This window comes from Protomyctophum bolini (assembly GCF_963924005.1).
Source record: "Protomyctophum bolini genome assembly, chromosome: 1".
Classification (NCBI taxonomy): Eukaryota; Metazoa; Chordata; class Actinopteri; order Myctophiformes; family Myctophidae; genus Protomyctophum; species Protomyctophum bolini.
This window is the reverse complement of record NC_137862.1, coordinates 37,796,819-37,818,788: the sequence shown is the minus strand read 5'-3', so window position 1 is coordinate 37,818,788 and position 21,970 is coordinate 37,796,819. Positions and strand designations below refer to the sequence as shown.

The following is a 21,970-nucleotide window of genomic DNA, read 5'->3' as shown; positions in this document are numbered from 1 at the left end:
AGAACCATCAGACGGATCAACTTCAAACTCGGTGTGTGTATCTCCTGGTCTGATGCACGTCCACATACGCAAATACGACCTCATAATGAATACTGCATTAAGTACTACAACCACTACGACAACAGGTCTACAACAGGTGTTCTCGTGTGAATGTGTAAAACAGATACAATGGGCAACGCGTGCTCACTGCTCACATACAACCGCTGTTAATAACTGGACGGCATGCGCCATGCGTCCCCAATAAAGGTTTATATGCAGCGCAATGAGCTCATGCATAAAGTGAGTTCAACGTCATTTAATGCAATCAGAGAGGACTAATCTCCGTTTGAATGTTTGGGCTGTCAAGGGCAAAAAGTAGATTTGCCACTCAGTAGGCGTTCTCGCTCAGTGGCCTTGTGGTTAGAGTGTCCGCCCTGAGACTGGGAGGTCGGGGTTCAATCTCTGGCCGGGTCATACCAGAAACTGCCTCCCTGCTTGACACTCAGCATCAAGGGTTGGATTGGGGGTAAGTCCCTGCGACATACTAGCGTCATGTCCAGGGGGTGTCCTGCCCTATGGGCCCCATGGCTCGGCAAGGCTACTTACTTAGGCGTTCTCGCATAACTTCCGGGTATGATGATGTCACACGCATATACCCTCTCTATGTCCATCTCCTAATCTAGATCAGCCATTTTTCACTATAAAAAAGTCATTAATCGTAATTGAGGCAAACATTTGACATAATGGTGATATTGATTTGAAGTCATATCGCCCAGACCTTCATCCTATCAGCCAAAGACAGACAGAAGTCAATGCACATGGTCCTTCCTTCAAACCAACAGGGAACCACTGGTGAGCAGCAGGGACACAGATAGGTCAGATTAGACGGACACCAATGCCTTTCATTAGCATAGAGCCAAAAGTACTTTACCTGCTGTATTCAATTCAATGGGGCTTCAGCATGAGAAAACACACATTTACATTGCCAAAGCAAGCGTATATTCCACCACCCCAGTACTGTTATTTCTAAAGCCCCGCAGGCGAGTACGAGTCTTTCTACACCACTCCAGAGTCATGGCGGCATAATGGCAAATGATGCATTTATATAGTGACTTTCTCCATTTACATTCACATTCACACACTGACGGCAGAGGCAGCGATGCAAGGGAAGGCACCAAGCAGCTCATCAGGAGCAGACTTTAACCCAGACGGGGTATTGAACCAGGAACGTCCGATTCACAAGCCGCTGCTCTACCGTCACTACTGCCCCAGACCTCCTGAGTCTCTACTGCCCCAGACCTCCTGAGTCACTACTGCCCCAGACCTCCTGAGTCACTACCGTCACTACTGCCCCAGACCTCCTGAGTCACTACTGCCCCAGACCTCCTGAGTCACTACTGCCCCAGACCTCCTGAGTCCCTACTGCCCCAGACCTCCTGAGTCACTACTGCCCCAGACCTCCTGAGTCACTACTGACCTCCTGAGTCACTACTGCCCCAGACCTCCTGAGTCACTACTGCCCCAGACCTCCTGAGTCACTACTGCCCCAGACCTCCTGAGTCACTACCGTCACTACTGCCCCAGACCTCCTGAGTCACTACTGCCCCAGACCTCCTGAGTCACTACTGCCCCAGACCTCCTGAGTCCCTACTGCCCCAGACCTCCTGAGTCCCTACTGCCCCAGACCTCCTGAGTCACTACTGCCCCAGACCTCCTGAGTCACTACTGACCTCCTGAGTCACTACTGCCCCAGACCTCCTGAGTCACTACTGCCCCAGACCTCCTACTGCCCCAAACCCCCCGAGTCACTACTGCCCCAGACAAAAGCAATGGGTGCAAACACAGAGACAGCCAATGAAAACAAATAAACCTTATCGTTAAAAGGTACTATAGTATGTCAAATTGCCCTGTGTTTACTTAACAAAACAATAAATGTTTGTTTTAACCACCATTTCCCTATACCAGCAGTCATCATCACTGGAATAGTGTGCTGGTATTTACCTGCAGAAATACAATGTCCTCTCACTGTTTTTTGTGTTTGTTTGTTTTGGTAGCCCAAAAATGTCCCCGTCTACAGACTCTACACTATACTCCAGTGGCTGATAACTGCTGGTATAAAAGGTAAATGATTGGTAAAACATCACACCCGTGTAAACTGAGTGGTGCAACTCCCCCCCCCCCCTCCCCTCTCTCTCTCACTCTCTCTCTCATTAGCAGCCAAAGTGCAGCACTATCTCTCTCTCCGTTTCTGGCACAACAGCGCCTCTACTGGTACTAATTGTCATACTCGTGCTCACAGTCACATAGGTGCATGCATGGGTGGGTGGGTGTGTTAACGTCACATAGGCGGGTGAACACGGATATTGCTGTTCCTTGGAGTGGTTGCACCACTCAAAAAAACAACACACACAGGGCAAAGTTGCATGGTATATGCCTTAACTGTTCAGCCGGCATGTGTCACTGTGAGGTGTGACATGTTACAACTGCACTGATGGAGGATTCTTGGAAGCAACGCTGCTGCTCTGGTCAAATTATACTCAGAGAAAACTGTGATGTGGGATGATGTTTACACCCTTCACATATGTTATGTTTATGTGTGAAGACTTAATGAGGGCTAAAAAGAAGTTTTCCACATCATTATATGGAAAACATTGGCAAACCTTACATTTTCACATCGTCGCTCTGAGGTGGAAACCTTGTATGTCCAAGACCATTACTTTTCTGGAAATGGGAAAATACTTTTAGTTGGTTCAATATGTATAAAGCCCACAGCCCACTTTTTCAACGCGTTCCAGGCTTGTAGATGAGCTGTTTGGCTGTTTGCTACTACTTTTGTGCAACACTCTTGAAGTACAGCATTAATTTATGAATACAGAAAGTTGAAATGTGGAGATACCGGTACAAGGTTTCTGCCCGTCAGTGACCACATAATTAAGCTAGAGCATGAGAAGTTAAACCGATGATGATGTGCTGGTGGCAAAGCATTTACATAACAGTTCATGGTGTCCCCGTGGCCGTGCGTGCCGTGAGCTAAAAGGGTACAATCTGGCCCCCTAAAGGGTACAGTCTGGCCTCATAAAGGGTCAAATCTAGCCTCCTCCTGGGTGCAGAGAGAGGACAGTTTTCCCACATTTTGCCAGTGGAGGGGAAGGAACGACAAAGGGCCTCTGGGCCTCTGAAGACCCTGCAGTTCACTGCATTCCCATCAGATTTTTCCCCCTTCTTTTGCCCGCTGTCTAAATACACACATGAGCTATACCACCAGTATGTTTTGTAATAATAATCTAAATTAAACTATTAATAATTTAAGTTTGCAAATAGTTGTAGTGGAGTAAAAAGTACAATATTTGCCTCTGACGTGTAGTGGAGACTGGAGAAGGATAAAGGTCCCTCAAATTTTACTTACTACTAGTAACTACTTGAGTAAAAGTACTTAGTTGCCTCCCACCAGTGACTATAATAACATTCTGGGGGTTATGAGTGACCACCCCCAGCCCCTCCCCCACACTGACCAGGAATCAGTTGTTAAAGTGGGTGTGACGTTTCAAGGTGACTGGTGGAGTGTGTTTGTTTTGGGTGGGCGTTGGTGGGCATGCACGTGTGTGTGTGGTGTGTGTTAGAGAGGAGACCCTAGGCCTAGGCCAACATGCTTTATCTGAAGAAATTGTTAACATATGAATCAGTCAAAAGAGGGATAGAAAAACACCAATGATAGCCTGTTAAGAGCCTGTTAAGAGATACTGTATCTCTGAAGCTGGTTCCAGCACATTCATGTGCATGCAATGTCGGTTTATTGCATGCCAAATGCTGCTGAGGTTTCCATGTACAGTAAGCTTTTCAACTTCAGTTATTGAGCCCTGCATGAATAATAAATGAATAATGAGGCACAATTCAACACAACACCAGGACAGGAGATATGACAAGAATGTTAGTGGAACTAACACAAGTGTCATCATCATTTGACACAAGAAGGGAGAAGTTAGGAACAACGTTTTTCATTGCAATCATGCGTCCGCACCACACAGCCTGCTCGCTGCAGTCACTGAGTTTTATAAACACTAAATGGCTAGCAGCAATAACTTTGCCCATGTTGCTTTAGGACAAAAATAACAAATAATCACCACACAAACAAGTCATCTATAGCGCTTTAAAGCATTGGTGGACAAAGCACGACTCTTCAGTAGGCTACTCGAGTCAAAATTGTACTTGAGTTAAAGGGTTAGTTCAGTTCAGTAAAAATAAATGAATCCACAAAACTAGCGTAATTTGTATTGTTGACCCATTTCTATCCATATAGCGCAAGTTTCGCTCAACTTTGACCACTCTGTCTTGCACGCTGCGTTCATGATTTGAGGCTTTTTGTTCAAAACGGGCCAATCCTGCAAACTTTGAAAGCCAATGTTAGCCAATTAGGATGGAATATGAAATATCTGACAGATCAGTCTTGAGCACATAACTAGAGAATTACTGTGAAACAATTTGCTGGATTTTTGGACAGAATCTGGAGTAGTAGCTAATAACATTTTTTTTTTTTTACAAAAGTCAGCCTCCTGATGGTGCTATGGCAGATGTGAATAATGCAGGTCAAAGGTTTGTCCTTGGCTTCTAGGGAGTGTGCATGTAATGTTTCACAAATTCACACAGATCGGTGCAGTTATAGGTAAAAAGCTCATGGTGGCGCTATAACAGTCCGTTCTGGAACATTTTGGGCAGAGCAGAGGTTCATTGTTGGCATCCAGGGATTGTGTGTGCAAAGTTTGGCATCGGCCAAGGTTAACGGTGCACGAACACGAACACAAACACACACCCAGGGAGAAGGGCTTATACAGCATCACTCAGTTCAGACGGGTCTGATTTTGTTCTTGTTTTTTTTTTTATATCACTGCATTGCTGTATTGTGATTTACAAGAAGTTAAAAACTAAAATCTAAACAAAATTCGGACTTTTATTGTGAAAATAACAGATCTACAAGCTCACATGAGTTAGATATAATAAAGATAATGGTTCATTCATTCGTACACGTTTTATTCACTGTAACTGTTCCAGGACAGATGAGACAAAAGTAGGCCTACAATATTCATCACTGAAATGTAGTGCAGTGAAAGTCATAGGCCTACGTTTCCAAAACAAAAACAAATAAATAAATACTACAAATAAAGTAGCCTATAGTCAGTGGACCAAATCAAGTAGTAAACGTATTTAACAGTTCACCGCTGCTTTACACAGATGATCCCCCTGGTCAGAGCAGATCAAATATGTAAACAGTAAAGACATGATAGACATCCATTCCATCTGGTTCTGTTCTCTACCTTCACAATGTGGTGCAGTGATATAGGCTACACGTATTTTAGACTGTCCAACAAATCTAGCCTATACCCGGTATATGAATGCAGTTCATCACAGCAGATATAAAGCTGAACTTGTATTTGCTGTTCCAATGGTTCTATTAATAGGCCTACTTTCACTGTTCCACACTCCACTGACAAACACAACTAGGCATTCCACGTTGATATTTAAATGTAATTTAGTTAGAGAAGAACTGGTACTATGTTCCCTCAAAAGTCAAACGAACACGAGACCCATCCCACATGCCTGTCACTGTGGGGGCTGAGGGAACATCACCGTCCGTAACTACATGGCACATTCACAAACTATAGTCAAATGCGGCACAAACTTCATCCATCTAAATGCCATTTGAAAGCAAACGAAAGGGCGCAATGAAAAACAAAAAAGCAAACTGCTGTCTTACCGAGTTACCGTGGTCCAAACACTGGGAAGAAAAGACATCTATCTCCAGGAGTCCAGGGTGAAATAAATAAAGCCGTTTCAGTTCAGCTGCATGTGCATCGCTGCTGCTGTGCCGTCAGTCGTCCATAAATGGCTTTAAATCCACAAACCCGCAGTATTCCTTTTCCATGCAATGAATTCACCTTGTCTGCCCGTCCACCACCACAACGCGTGTGCGTGTTTTTCTTATGTGTGTGCGCTTGTGTGTGTATACGTGTGCTTTCTCTTGCTTCTGCTACTACTACTAAATGTTTGAGCGCTTTGGGGTGTACAACTTAAAAAAGCCCCTCCTCCTCCTCCTCCTCCAACACACGCACGCACGACACACGCACACACGTTGCCTCTTTGATGGTGGAGACTGGAACAACTCAGGCTCAGCCCCTCCCCCTCCTGCTTAGTCGGCTACTCACTCACATGTAGGCTTAATTTGTTTATTATTAATCAGTATATCAAACTTTTTAATGTCAAGGACCCCCACATGTAGGCTATATATGTGTTGTATTATATTGTATTTGTATTCAGATTCTTTGTATTGAGGTTCCCAGATGAGATCACCCTAAAAGTACTATAAGACAGTGGGGCGGATGGTATTCTAAATGAAATGATAGAATTCACAGACCTCAAATTCCAACTGGCCATATTAAAACTCCTAAATATTGTGCTCAGCTCTGGGATTTCCCCCAGCACATGGAATCAAGGGCTGATAACAACACTCTACAAAAGTGGAGACAAATATTACCCAAATAATTACAGCCGGATTTGTGTAAACAGCAAACTTAAATAGCCGATTTGCTCGTCCACATATGACGTAAATTCTATATTCATTGTCAATGGAAATGTATTGTTTGTGTAAGATGAAAATCTACACTAATATAGCTGAATATTGGAGGGGCTAGCGCCCCTCAAAAATCACACCCGTGTGAAGTGAGGGGCACTCTTATCATAGTACATCATCATGACCTAACGTGTCGATTTGCTCAGACATATGACGTAAATTCTACACTAAATAGATAAATATTGGAGGCCTCACAAAAATCACACCCGTGTGAAGTGAAGGGCGCTCTTATCATCATACATCATACATCATCTCATTCCGGCCAATCACAATTTGCGTCCTCACCTTCATTTTCCATGTTTGCGTTTACACAAACCCTCAAAGCGGGACATAGGAGGGGCTAGAGCCCCTCCAAAAGAGAGCACTTAAATTCTACAACCACCTAAAAGAAAGTGACCCAGATGCACTCCATAACAAGGCACTCGCTCCCCTTTTCCACCAGTTGGGAACCGGTTCAGTTCAGAACCAGTTTTTAGTCCATGAGTCAGAACTCCAAATTTGGAACGTTAATTAATTGAGTTGGTGAAACAATACCGATATTTTTATAGGATCAATATAAGTAAATGAATATGATAACACTTCCACAGGAGTAGCTTATTCATATTCATCACACATTTTGTTATCACCATGAAACTTCCCCAGTTCATTACTTTAAACGAAGACAATGAATTATTGTTTTACACATTTTCTGAAATTACACATTTGCATTAGGCATTATGTAGGAAAATATGAAAAAACCCACTCATAGGAATTAACGTTCCAATTTTGGAGATCTGGCTCATGGACTAAAAAACGGTGGAAAAGGGGTCACAGTGAAACTGCCTCCTCAGTCAGCTGGACTATTAAGCCAAATTAAAAAACAGCAAACGAAAATCTATCTGACACAAAACACAAAAGCAGAGTAAACTAGAATGCTATCAACTGTTGAATAAAGGAGAGGATGTTATTCTATTCATTACATGTCTTAAATTGACTAAGGCTTAAAGAAATAAAGCAGGGGTTTTCAACAGGTGGTCCGTAAGGTATGTGGTCCCTGACCATGCATTTAGTAATGTAGCAAAGTATTTTCTTCCATGGAACACTGCACTAAACTTTTCTGCACTGTTCCGTCAATGTTATCAGAATTACTGGGAAGTCTGAGGTTAAGAAATTCCAAGGAAAAGGGAGATAGAATCTCAAGATAGGTAAGTGTACCAGCTTGCCTGATTGAGCCATTATTATTAGGAAATGTGCCCATATAATCATGTCATTATGTGTCTGCTCTATCAGTAGCCTACTGTACATTAAACTGTAGAATGGAAAGGGTAACCGTATATATATATATATATATATATATATATATATATATATATAATTTATATATATATATAATTATAAAGCCTGGGCTTAATATAATTAATAATACTGTATTATTTAAACATATGCTAATACATTTATCAAAGGCATTTTATTTATATTTAAAAAAAATGTTCCCATGGACCACCTGCACGCTTATTATGCCATGGTTGAGAAATCGTCGGTTGAGAAACAGTGGTGTATGGGATACATTGCATAGAAAACACTAATCTTAGCTCATATCACATTCCAACACAACAGTGGTTCTTAGTCAGGGTGGTGGTCTCTCGTTCACAATCAATGGAAAACTCCTGAAATAAAGTAAAGCTTTTTGTTAATTAAACATTTAACATTTAAACAACTCTTATTTAAGTTATACCATTTTGGAACCGAAATAGGGAACCGTTAGGAACCGGAATCGATATGAAGAACCAGAATCGGTACCGGACTCACAAAAATCCTAACGATACCCATCCCTAGTCATGTGACAATGACAGTCAATCAGGGTTTTGATGCTTGCCTGGAATTGCCTTCACAATTTGTGGGTGCGGCCTATTTGTATTTTTTTTACCAAAGAAACACCATGTATCATGAAAGCAACATCCATGGCCAAACTGGAATTGCATGTTTTGGGTACTCGAGTCTATACTATAGGTGCGCTAGAGTCTATAGAGCGCACCTAACCTGCTCATAGATTTCCGCACAGAGGAAATCCATTTGTTCTGTCTCCACATTTGTTCTGTCTTCACATTTGTTCTGTCTTCACAGTGATAAGCCCTCTCTGTCAACGCGGGGCGTCCCACTGTCACTGCGTCTTATTTATCAGACGTAAGCTGTACAATGGAGGGGAACTGAGAAGGTCCACCACAATGAAAATTACAAGAGATTATTAACAAAGACATAAAGAGCTGAACACAACCCGACTCATTCATTCATGTCACCTCTTTGTGTCCCAAAGACATGAAAAGAATGGTTGAGTCTAGACGACAAGTTCTTCTTTAAGTCTCAAGAACAAAAAGGATCGTCTGTCAGTCTGACCCCTCTGTTCTGTCTGACTCTCGGTCCCTGGGTCTATGGCTGGCTGTGTCTGAGCATGAAAATAGCGTTGGTTTTCACCACAAAGTGTCAGTGTTGTGCAGCCTAACACACACACACACACACACACACACACACACACACACACACACACATTCCGGGTGGGACAGTACAGTACAGTAAAACCCCCTGGGGACCCCCACACGGTAACTCTGTCATTTCTCGACCATTTCGGACACGGGCGGCTCGACTTCCGGGGACCCCCACGCGAAGTTGCACCACTCACTTCACACGGGTGTGATTTCTTTTTACTTCTACTTCTACAATTATTTGAAGTTATATTGAATAATCTGATTATTATTATAAAACCTACAATAAGTTAGTTTAAACCAAAATATATTTTTTTATCTGTATAGCTATTTTATACAGTGCCAATACTTAACGGAGTAATTCTGCATTGTGATATCGCTACCTTTACTTAAAGCCTCATTATGTAATTTATTTTAATGAATAAAATGTGTTTTTGTCTAATCTATTATTAGCTATGTTAATACAATATAACTTATACAATTAGGGTGGTTAAATATTGTTTCCCTGCTCTTCTATTGAGACATTTAGATTGTGTCATTTATTTGTCAAAGCAAGGTCAGGCCTCCCCTAGACACAAAGTTTGACCTGATGGTCAAGATTCAATTTAATTAATGTAAGCAGGCAGGCTCATTTAACTCAATGGTAAAAACAAATTCAGCACTTAAACCAGGTTCAAATCCGTGGAAGAAGAGGAAAGTTACATAGTGCTGCTTTAAGTAAACAATCTGAGTACTTCTTTCACCGCTGAACCCACAACTCAAATTATCGTCATTATCATGTTTTTTGAAGCCTCTCACAAAACCATCTATCACAACCAGAGGGGGAGAAGATAACAGCAAAGTATAGGTTTAAAGTCCCTTGTTTTCTGTGAAGTGAAACATTGGCAATAATTTTGCAGCGACCTCAGAGAGACAGGATAACGGTAATCAATCAAAGACGATAATCAAGGCTTACCCAGAATGTCCCCTTGTGGGAGAACAAAGTTTACCTTGACCACGGGGGAGAATACGTTTCGGACTTAATTAAAGGTGCAATACCACAGTGTAAAGATAGTTGGTTACAAGTCCTGCATTCAAAATATTACCAATTCAAAGTACAAAGGTATTTGTCATAATAATTTGTCATCATAATATTCTTGTTGTTGTTTGTGTTTTTCGTTATTTTTCTTAAGTACTCATTATGCACAATGCCTCATTTCAGAATCATGTACCGTTATTCATACAATACAATAAAATTATTCATCATTAACCACGTAAGCCCTATTTTATACTTCAGATATTCGAAAATATCTAAAAGCTTGTTTTATCAATTTGATTAAACTATAAGTGTCAAATAAATATAGTGGAGTAAAAAGTACCATATTTAAGGTAGAAATATAAAGTTATGAAGACATGGAAATGCTGAAGTATGTAAAAGTACATTGAAATTGTACTCTGACTATATAATTGAGTACACCACAGACCATGACCTTGCTTGAGGCCATTTGAGAGCCAGGCCCAGACAGAATGTTGTTTTATTCTGAGAAGATTGTCACTCTTCCAAACCAAACAGAGGAGCGACCAAATCAAAGGCTCTCTCCTTTAATCTGCTGAGGCTCTTGAATCATAGATTACTTTGGGGAGAAGATTATAATCGTCCAACTTCTGAAAAAGTCAGGCTCAGAACAACGGGGAGCAAGTGTCCTTCAACCGAATTAACAACTACAGACTGTGTAGTCTACATTTTTATAGTAATTATTAGTGTTGTTCAGTAACAGGGGACCGTCTCCCCGACCAGGAGAGTGAACCCCACAATTAAATATCATATATCCGCTTTGATTATATAGTGTTCCAGTTCCAAATTTCTCTGCTCTATTTTCCTATCACTTTCTATTTAATTTGTTTATCCTGTATACTTTATGAGTTATCACTTTTATTTTTGACAAGCATTTCTACATTGTGGTGTATTGCAACTTTTACTTAAGTAAACAAAATCTGAGTACCTCTTCCACCATTGTATTGGGCACAATGTTGAATCACGGGCTCACTGTAGGCGGTATAGGTCTGCTACTGACTACAATCTTCCATACCTCCCAGAAACAGTCCACCTTGTAGTTTCACAGCTTGCTATCAGTGCAAATTAGCTAACCCCACCACCAAATGCTGGGGGGAAATGTGGCATCAAATCAAAGAGTGCGGTTGGTAATCTGCAGACATGAAGATGTTCAACGACACAGATCCGTGAAGCAGCGGAGGTTTGGTGGAAGAAGCACTTTGATCAACATTAAGTGGTCTCATGTGGGGGTGAGGAGATGTGTGTGTTCTTTTTAATTGGATAAGGAATTAATGTATTCGGTTTAAGACAAACAACGACAGAAACACAGCGTCTCTCTCTCTCTCTCTCTCATGAACAGGCAATCTATAATCCCACAATGTGTCACAATGATGTAGATCTGCACATTTTGAGAGGGATCTTTGACGTTTTTGAAATGCCCAAAGCAGGGACAAGGTGGACAACCAGGTTGAAAGTGGTTCGGACACACTACAACAGAAACACTGCAGCTCCCTATCCAGATCAAACTGATGAAGTGAAGCACAAAGTCTCCAGTGAAGACCACTCCAGACATCGTGTGTGCATGTACTAGTGTAGACCAGCCATAATTAGTATTCTATTAGGGTCTGATGTGGTGCTCTTATTGGGGTTAAGTATTTTAACAGACTTTAACAGCTCCCAGATCCAATCCATGGCCAGCTGTGGATTACCAGGATTAAAATGTACTTGTTTTTATTTATTCATTTGTGGTTATATTTTACATTTGCATGACGTTTTGAATAGTTAAACCCTCAACTTATAATTACATTATTATATGCATTATAAGAGTGATTAAAATGCGTTACATAATTACTATAATGTATTAAAACTATCTATGAATTATAATAAAACAAATATAGTTGCAAGCAGCGATAAGACAGGACCAGTCAATGAGCCCTTTTAGGCTGCTCAACAGTCAGTGCCACTTTAGGTCACCAAGCAGCTGTTCGTACCCCAAACATACAGACAGACGGACGGACGGACGGACGGACGCTGCTATAAGAGATTTTAAGCCATATGCGCTTATCGATCAAGGCTAACGTCAGGCTTCTGTGTGTGGCGGCCTGGCGGGGGCCTTAGTTAGCACCCACAGCCTCCAGCTCTAAGTGCGTTGAGCTGCACCCCAGGCATGGCTGTGACAATGACAGAGCAGACTGGGCCCTGTGCCTCCTGAGTCCTACTGCGTAACAAAACACAACGTTCTATAAAAGTCTGCATGACTCATCCTGCGTCATCGTCTTGTCCCAGCGGCCAGGCAGTCCCAAAAAAATGTCCTAACGTCTCATTCAGACCTCACCTTCTCTCTAACACAGGTGTGTGTGTGTGTGTGTGTGTGTGTGTGTGTGTGTGTGTGTGTGTGTGTGTGTGTGTGTGTGTGTGGTGTGTGCGTGCGTGCATGCGTGCGTGCGTGTGTGGAGGGCGGGCTTTACAGTGGAACATGATGAAGTCTTATTGTTATTTATATATTCATACTGGGGGATAAACAGGGTTAATTTAAAGGTTGTTACTTGATGTCTTTGTTAGAATATACGTGTTAAAGTGCTCTATGTTCTGGTAGCATTCATTGTATAGTGTTTGTTCAGTAACAGGGTTCTCCCCATCTCTCCAGCTCATTAATAAACCAAAAATACATTTTCAGGTCTGGAATCTGGATACAGATACCAATGCCATTCCATCTGGGCTGAGAACACTTACAGGATATAGGAGGATAGGATAAACGAGTGAAATTGGAAGTGATGAAACCAACGAAAAGTATGAACAAGTGTGGCTCTTTCCCCCTGAGATTACCTGAAAAGTAATGCCATTTGGACATACAAGGTTTCCGCCCGACAGCAACGATAACACAGCAACAGTGACGATGACGATGAGTACAGTACAGTGTGTCACCACAGATGGCACTTCATGTCCTTATCACAGACCCCCCACTTCCAAATCCTGACTGTCCCCACTCCCCAGCCTACCTGACACGCACGCACACACGCACCAACAGATTTGTGTGTGTAGTTGAGGTGACAGGGAAAATAATTAGGCAGGCAATACAGAGCATGTCATCAGCTCTAATTAGCTCTCTCACTTTCAGTTCTGACATATTGTCATCTGAATGTGATTGGTTCTTTTTTTCTTATACTCCGTAAAACAATGGAGTCAAGGTTTAGAAGATTGCCGTCGTTTAAATAGAATCAATGCATTGCTGTATATTTTCCCAAAACTCAAAGATTTTCAAGCTAAAGAAATGTGTTTTAATCTAATTTATTACAGTATACTTCATTCATTGTACCTTTTTCCCTCCTAGAATGAAGAAGAGAGAAGAGATACTCAAAAGATGTACTGAAGTACAGTATTAATTCATTAATTAATGATTGGTCCTACAGAAAGAAAGAAAGAAAGAAAGAAAGAAAGAAAGAAAGAAAGAAAGAAAGAAAGAAAGAAAGAGACATTGTGGGAGGGAGGCAACACGATAATAATGTTTAGTTTTTGGCATTTCTGTTGTGCTGCTCAGAATAAACACTAGGACTGGAAAGAAAACAAGCAAGAAAAAGAAAGAAAGAAAGAACATCTGGCAGAGGTAGGGTGAGGTAGGGTGTACACTGTACAGTAGTCCTACAAGGTCGTGACCTGACACATGACAGCAGAAGCATGTGGCACCACCAAACCATGAGCATTTACTTAAAGGGGTAATTTACTTAACAACACTTCTGGGGACATTTTAACATCTACTCTGGCTTTTGTGTGCACCCCAGACCAGACCGTTATTGCTTGATTCAATATTTAGATATTTGATATTCATTTTATCATACACGGCAAGTCCAAGTTAACCATCTTAGACTCATTGATAAGTGATAACACAAACGTCACAAACACAAACACAAACGTCTTGTGCTTCTGGTGACTGATATTGTCCTTCTAAAGAGTTATGGCCTTTTTAAATATAAAATAAATGAAAAATGGTTAAATTTAAGTTTTAACTTGTGATATTATGAAGAAAATAAATATAAAACATTTCAGACAGTCTCCACTGGATATGAATGATCATATATATTTCAAAAGCAGAGTTCCTCTCCACCCTTAACAGCCCACCGCACCCCACCCCACATCATGTACCCTGGGGTGCTGCCTGCACGCACGCACGCACGCACGCACGCACGCACGCACGCACGCACGCACGCACGCACACACGCACGCACACACACACACACACACACACACGCACACACACACACACACACACACACACACACAATATATAGTGCTTAACGTGGAACTCTGTAGAACATTAGTCTAATGTTATGTGGGTGTAAGAAGACATTCCCTGGAGAGTCTCTAGAGTCTCTGGCTTTATATTCAGTGGTAACATATTACATTGAGTACTGTAGCAGCTACAGTAGGCTACAAGTACATTTGTATTGTATCTGTACTTTACTTGAGTGTTTGTATTTTTGCCAGTGCGTCGAGTGCGACACGTTGTGAGTTTGTAGATCGGCTATTTTCTCTACTTTTGGAATTTTCATGTATTTTCTATTTTTTTGTGGGGTAGGGGGTCTAAATTGCATTCACATAAAAATAAGAAAATGTGCCTTTAAATTGGTATGTTTAATTTCTTAAGCATTTAAAAGTAGGGACGCACGATTAATAGGTAGCATAATCGGAATCGGCCATATCGGCCATAAAAATGCCAGATCGGTATCGGAATGGTCTCAAAATAATACAGATTATTTAATCGGTTTTCAACAGCAAAAAATAAATACAATTTAAAATCTACATTTAATTTGTGTACTCATCTCATTCAGTAGTCATTCAGTTGTGGAAACAGACACTTGGAAAATAGTATAGGCTATTTATTTATTGATTGATTGAATACTTTATTAACAGGCTTTGGGCCAAGCCCCTATAGGGCCTAGGCTTGTTTCCATTGTGGTCCTCTGTATAATATCGGAATCGGTCAGAATCGGTATCGGCAGATTTGACCAGGAGTAACCTATATCTGTACTTTGACACAAGTACTGTGGTTGAGTACTTTGTCCACCACTGGTGACGGTGGATGTGTGGATGTCTTACTGTGTGTCGGTTCAATGCATGGATTTATTCTCCTCTGAAGGAAGCAGCTGGGCTTCTAGTCTACATCGATGTTGTTGGGTGGAAACCTACCTTGTATGTCCAAAATCATTCCTTTTTCTCTCCCCATATTATTGTTTTAAAACTATTTTAAACTGTGAAAATAGATCTACAGTACAAGGTTGTAGATCTGCTATTTTCACTGCTTTTGTGAACTACTCTCGTAGTAGTTGAGTGGGGTATTCATTTACGGAATAAAAAGCATGAAAATAATTATATTGAGATACGAGATTTCTGCCCGATGGCAACAGCATCCAGCAAGAACAGGGCAGAGGTGAAGGTCCTAAGAAGGAGTGTGTGGGGGGTTGGTTGGGTGGCAGTGGCGGTGGGGGTGTGTTATACATTTCTGACTGCCTCCAGGCACTGTGAGAGTGAAATAATAATGAGTCGTTGATTATTAACGATATGACTTGAGGTATGGTCCAGAACTAAAGGGCAATGCCGCTCATAAGAAACGCGTTTTCAACCTGTAATATCCTTGTTTTGTGCACATCATTAAACAAAGAATAATATATACTTTTTAAATGAAATAAATGAAGTAAAACAAAATTCTAACAATTTCCAACGTTTCCAAAACAGCCGATCTACAAGCTAACAATAATGTGACACATTGTGATTTGCATTGCATTGATCATACAAGAAAGTACATAATTATAGGGCTTAAGGAACTCACACATTTTGTCATTATCAACATGGCTCTAAAGCAAGCAAAGAGGTTCTAATATGAACATAGAACCTGGGGCTGCTCCACTTCTATGAATGGGAAGGTGACTTTGTGGATTGAATATTTAATTCAATTGGGCAGTGATCAGTGAACAGTGAACATAATAGCCATTAAAGCAGCAATTCTGAACCTATATTTTAATGAATAAAAGGTTATTTTAACCTACTAGAGCGGTGCCCATGTTGTGATGTCAGAACAGGCCAGATCCATATATGGAGATATAGGGGTGATCAGGTCCAGTATATGGAGATTTCTGTATGTGTCTCTCTGTGTCCCTTTATTCCTATATATGGAGTGTCAGGCATGCCCAAATATGGAGTGGTATGATGTCGGAACAGGCCAGTTTAAGGAGTTTTATGTCAGGCGTGCCCAAATATGGAGCGTTGTGATGTCAGAACAGTCCAGCTCCATATATGGACCCTGGGCAGGCGCCCTGTCCAGAGCCCGGGCAGAGGCCTTTCTGGGGCGGTTCTGGACAACCGTGGGTCCGACCGACTCGACACCGGGCACTGCACTTCCTGTGGTGCATGGTGTGGAACACGTGTGTCGGATTTGAAGTCGGTGGGGCGAACGGTTCTCGAGTTACGTGGATTACACACGTACAGACGTACGTACGGAGACTTGGTGCATTTATAGATTTAACCTACAGTATGTGTATAGCATGTTAATACAAGATACCTATATATGGCCTATAGGGAACATCAACCCACAACCCCTCACTCAATCCACCCCAATTGTCGTCCCACAACCTGGGGCCTGCCAGCCTCTCTGCTGCTTCTTCCCCCACCACAGAGCAAGAGGTTGAGGACACCATCCATCAGCCAGATGAAGCCTTCCACCTGCACCCACAGGCACATCCAAGCCACATGCCCCTTGATCACCAAAGCTATAAACCACTCCCTACGGACCTTTTCCTTCTCAATGAACCCACCCTAGTCCCGGATGTCCATGCCAACTAAAAGCCCATCTCCAACATCCCGTTCCTCCCCATGGTGATGGAGAAAGTTACTTTCAATACCGCCCAACTGCAAGGCCATCTCAACAGCAATAACTCCTCCGATAACCCTGTCTGCTTTCCGCGCCGCCCACAGCAGTGAAACAGCTCACAAACAACATTCTCATGGCAGGTGATGCTGGCTCCTTTCCCTCCTCATCCTCCTGGATTTCACTGCAGCCTTCAAAACAGTTGACGCCTATACTGTCTATCCCTCCATAAAGAAAATACAAAAAATAAAGGCGAAAGCCACAAAAAAACCCATAAAAAACCAGTTGATCACACCATCGTCCTAAACCGCTAGTGACTAAACCATCTGCCTCTGTGACTACCCTGGACTGCTTCCGGTTCTAAATGTCTGGAAGAACCGAATGCGGTGCTAAATCTTTGAACCAACCCGTCACCTGTGGTGTCCCCCAAGGATCTGTACTCAGCCACACTCTGATCACCCTGTATATGGTCCCCCTTGGCCATGTCATGAGCAGGCATGGAATGTCTTAACTAGTTAACACAGACGTCAGACTCTCCTCATTTAGCACTGACAGCTTACAAATGGATAAATGATCACTGAGGATTTAATGGACTTCATTTAAGGATTCAATGGGAAACTTTGGTTTGAATAGAATTTAAAATCAATAATCACCTCAAGATGACCACCATTTAACCTTTCAAGGAGCCATGTGATGTCTGACAGCCAATTGGAACCTTGAATCGTACTTCCTCATTGCATGTTGACCTATTGGTTGCGTCTGGGCCAGTTATCCTCATTAGTACGTCTTTTACCGAGCCCTACGCCCCTGTAGGGCTCGGTAAAAGCCCGGTTAAGACTCAAGCAGGCCCTTGGGCCAATTATCTTTTAGAGCCCCACCCCCTAGTTGTCAACACTGACCCCATTGGCCTGGTCTATAATCTGTCCATGAACCCCTGAGTTTTATCTTGTATTTATTAACATCATCTACATATTCAGTTTTTGTGGAGCACAGCAAAGGAATGCGAGAAAAGCCAACTAACAAATGACGAATCATGGCAAGTTTATTCTTCTAGAATGAAAATCACAGACTGATTACTGATAAAAAGAATAAGCCAATTCAAAGGCATGGCAAAGCCGTTTAGTTTTTTCTTCTTCTTTTTCATCAAATAGGCGTAATTGAATACTGGTATACAGATTGTCTCGCATCGCAAGAATCAAGAGGCTTTATTTGTTACTCACATGGTCCACAAGACCAACATCAATCCAACATCAAAACAAATACATACTGGTCGGAATAACGTGTTCCTTCCACGCACTATGTCCGGCCGGGGAAACTCTCCCCTGTCAGGTGAAAAAGAAGCAGCTTGGACTACTCATGCATAGAAGGAAGCATGAGGCCAGTCTACTGCCCCCCCCCCCCCCCAGGTTGGCAGAGGAAGTGTAGTGGCCAGATTAGATAATTGACACTGGGTGAAAAAAATGGGTTGTAAAATCGTGGGATAAAAGTTATAATAATTTTTTGTTTAAAGCTGTCATGAAGATTTAATCTCACTACTTAAAACAGGAGGCTGTGGATTGTGTTTGTGTCTGTCTGCGTTTCTACAGCTGACCAGTTGTCCAACTGCTTCGAAAACTTGGCACAAAAAAAGAACGCTCTTACGTCTGGGCTTTGAACTGGCTATACTTTCCCCCCTTTCAATTTGCATATAATGTGTAGGCCTACACATTCTTTATGACAGATTTAGGATCAAGACTGTCATAGATTTATTTTATTCATTCTGATATTTGTGTGTCTATGACAGTCTTGGACATTTCCCAAATAGTGTTTCTGTTTAGAGTGTTTAAGACCTGTACATCTCCATAAATGTAGAATGTACAAATATAAAATATAAAGTGCTTACCCCAAAGCCACGGATGTTACAGGTGTGTGGCATGTGGGTAAATGGACCTTCAGGTCTAAGGGGGCAAAACGCTTGAAGGTCACTGTTTTTTCTATAGTCATTGCTTATTTTTATCCCACATGCATGTTCTATAACAAAAACATCTGGATGAATTAGTTATGAAACATGTGTGCAGAGCTCGACTAAACATAATAAAATATTAACATTTCAACACAGCAGTTTGTAAAAGGCTATTTCTGTGGTGCACTGCCACTCAAAATAGATTCTGGCCAGACTGAGAAAAATAATAATAATAAAAAAGTACCAGTGAGACTATTCCCCAGTTCCATTGTGGTAAATGTGTCATTTAGCAGTCAAAATGCCATGGAAATAATAGAATTACCTTTCCATGTTAGAGTCAATATCCTCGAGCCTTGCAAAGAGAAGGCTCCAGTGAACATAACGTCACTGTCGGGTGGAAACCTTGTAACTTACTTTTCAGAACAGGGGGGGGGGGGGGGGGGGGACTGTGTTCCAATGCTCCTTTGTATATATTACTTATTCACAATTATCTTGCTTGTCATTGGTTCAATATATATAAAATCCACTAAGCCACATACAGTACACACTTAACCGCCATCAAAAATAGCATAGTTTGTATTTTCTTCAAAAACAGCCAACCTACAAGCTCACAACACGTTGCGCTGCTTATTTGTTTATTATTATTATTATGACAAAGTAAAGGTATTCATTTGGATGGAGGTATACAGTACGAGGTTTCTGCCCGAGACCAATGATAATAGGGGCTGGTGGACAGAAAAGGCACTCTGCAAGTGTCACATGAATGCACACACACACACACACACACACACACACACACACACACACACACACACACACACACACACACACACACACACACACACACACACACACACACACACTCCCTGACACACTAGGAACAATCTATAGCCACATAATTATACTGTCACAGCTGCTGGGAGCCTGTATGTTCAGTTCATACAGCTACCCCGAGTCACTCAAACGTAGGGGTGTAACGATTCTCAAAACTCAGCATCCATATTCTGGGGGAAACATTAGGCATTTTTGGCAAAGGGATTTGGTGCAGATGGAAAAAGCGGTCCACGTACAGAGCCAACTCAGGCTATAGGGTTTCAACTTTTTAAACCACAATGTTATATATATATTTTTTAAATTCTAATCTTGGTGCATTTTGCAGGTTTGGAAACTAAAGTTGCTGTAAAGCTATTGATAGCAATTTAAACGCAACTTCTGAATGTCTCCACACACACACACACACACACACACACACACACACACACACACACACACACACACACACACACACACACACACACACACACATGCACACACATATGCACACATGCACGCACATGCGTGCAGACACACACACACACACACACACACACACACACACACACACACACACACACACAAACCCAAGCGCACACATACACTTTACACACATAAAAACCATGCGAGATGAGGAGAAAGCTGACACAATCTGTCGCCATGGTACCCGGCGCCTAGGTGATGGGAATCTACGATGTAGCCCGGAGCAGAGACGCGTTAGACCACACCGCTCAGCATCCACACACACACACACACACACACACACACACACACACACACACACACACACACCCTGCAGGAACGAAGCAGAACAAGCTTCCTTTTGTGTGGATCATCAGGAGGGACTCACCCCAATTTTCCCCCCGTCAACGGAGAGCCGAGTGCAGGTGGAAGAGATGCATCCGCAGCACTGGAGGAATCCCCCCTCAATGGCGTGGTGTGTAGTGTGTGTAAGAGTGTGTGAGAGGCAGATGGATGGAGCGTGTGTGTATGTGTGTGGCTGTGTGTAAGTTGGGAGGGGAGGGCTGGGAGGTGTGTGTGTGTGTCTGTGTGTGTGTGTGTGTGTGTGTGTGTGTGTGTGTGTGTGTGTGTGTGGAGGGGGAGCTGATCTAGCAGATGCAGACAGGAGCCACCAATAGAATGAGAGGAGAGAGGAGTGTGTGAGAAGAGGAGGGTCTATAGCAAGAGGCTGGGAGCATTACATCATGGGGAAACGGCAGGGTCTGCAGGGTGTGTGTGTGTGTGTGTGTGTGTGTGTGTGTGTGTGTGTGTGTGTGTGTGTGTGTGTGTATGTGAACTTGTATTACTGTACTTTATATAATATTGATAACTAGACAGTGTGAGGACAATGTTTCTGTTCCTCACAAGATAAATAGTAATAAATAAATAAAATAAAAGATGTCAGGTTAGGCTTACAGTGAGGAATGGTTAACATTAGGATTAGACATTTCATTTAAGAGGTTATGATATAGGGGTTAGGGTTAGAGTTTCTGTAGCAGAGCTTGTCTGCAATTCTTCTGATTTTAAAAAGCTGTTTCAGCTATTCTGAAAGCTGTCCTAAAATGTGTACAGCAGTGTGTGTGTGTGTGTGTATGTGTGTGTGTGTGTGTGTGTGTGTGTGTGTGTGTGTGTGTGTGTGTGTGTGTGTGTGTGTGTGTGTGTGTGTGTGTGTGCGCGCGTACATGCGTGCGTGCGTGCAACCAGTGTATTTTTCCTCTTCACTGCTGCAGACAAGATTTTGACACAGTGATGCTGCAAGCAGTGTCGTCATAGCCACCTAGGATTGTGTGTGTGTGTGTGTGTGTGTGTGTGTGTGTGTGTGTGTGTGTGTGTGTGTGTGTGTGTGCGCGTGCATGCGTGACACTGCAAGCAAACAAATTTCCATTTTAGATGGGTCGTGACTAACTGTTTTTGTGTGGTTTGACGCAAGCAGCTGTCAAACACCCTGTCAGGGAGCCGATGACGTCGCAGGTGAGTGTGTTCAGACCGGCTTGGACACACCACACCTGCAAACGCACCAACAATCACCTGTCTTTAGGACCCGGTTGTTAGTCAAATGTTAGGCCAACATTTTAAACAAAAATAGCAGATAGATTATATAAGCTCACAATCTGATATTTTTGCTATCCTACTATAAATGCGCCACATCTCTGTGTGCGTGCGTGTGTGTGTGTACGGTTGTAATGCACGTAACTTGAGAACCGTTTGTATCACCGACGTCAAATTCGACACAAACGTTCCACACCCCCGCAGGGAGGGTATC

At 42.3% G+C, this 21,970-nt stretch overlaps 1 protein-coding gene across 2 annotated transcripts in view; it reads right to left on the bottom strand.

Moving 5' to 3' along the window:
• The window catches only part of LOC308319145 (semaphorin-4B-like), a 92,229-nt gene extending 71,602 nt beyond the window's left edge, over window positions 1-20,627 (bottom strand). Inside the window, exon 1 of one of the 2 annotated variants that reach the window (XM_080769022.1) lies at window positions 20,558-20,627. The gene's annotated coding sequence lies outside the window, so the exon portion shown is untranslated. Of the gene's footprint in view, window positions 1-5,728; window positions 5,992-20,557 lie in introns of those variants that run through there. The other variant, XM_080769021.1, reaches the window with a different exon arrangement.
• Between the last annotated feature and the right edge of the window lie 1,343 nt (window positions 20,628-21,970).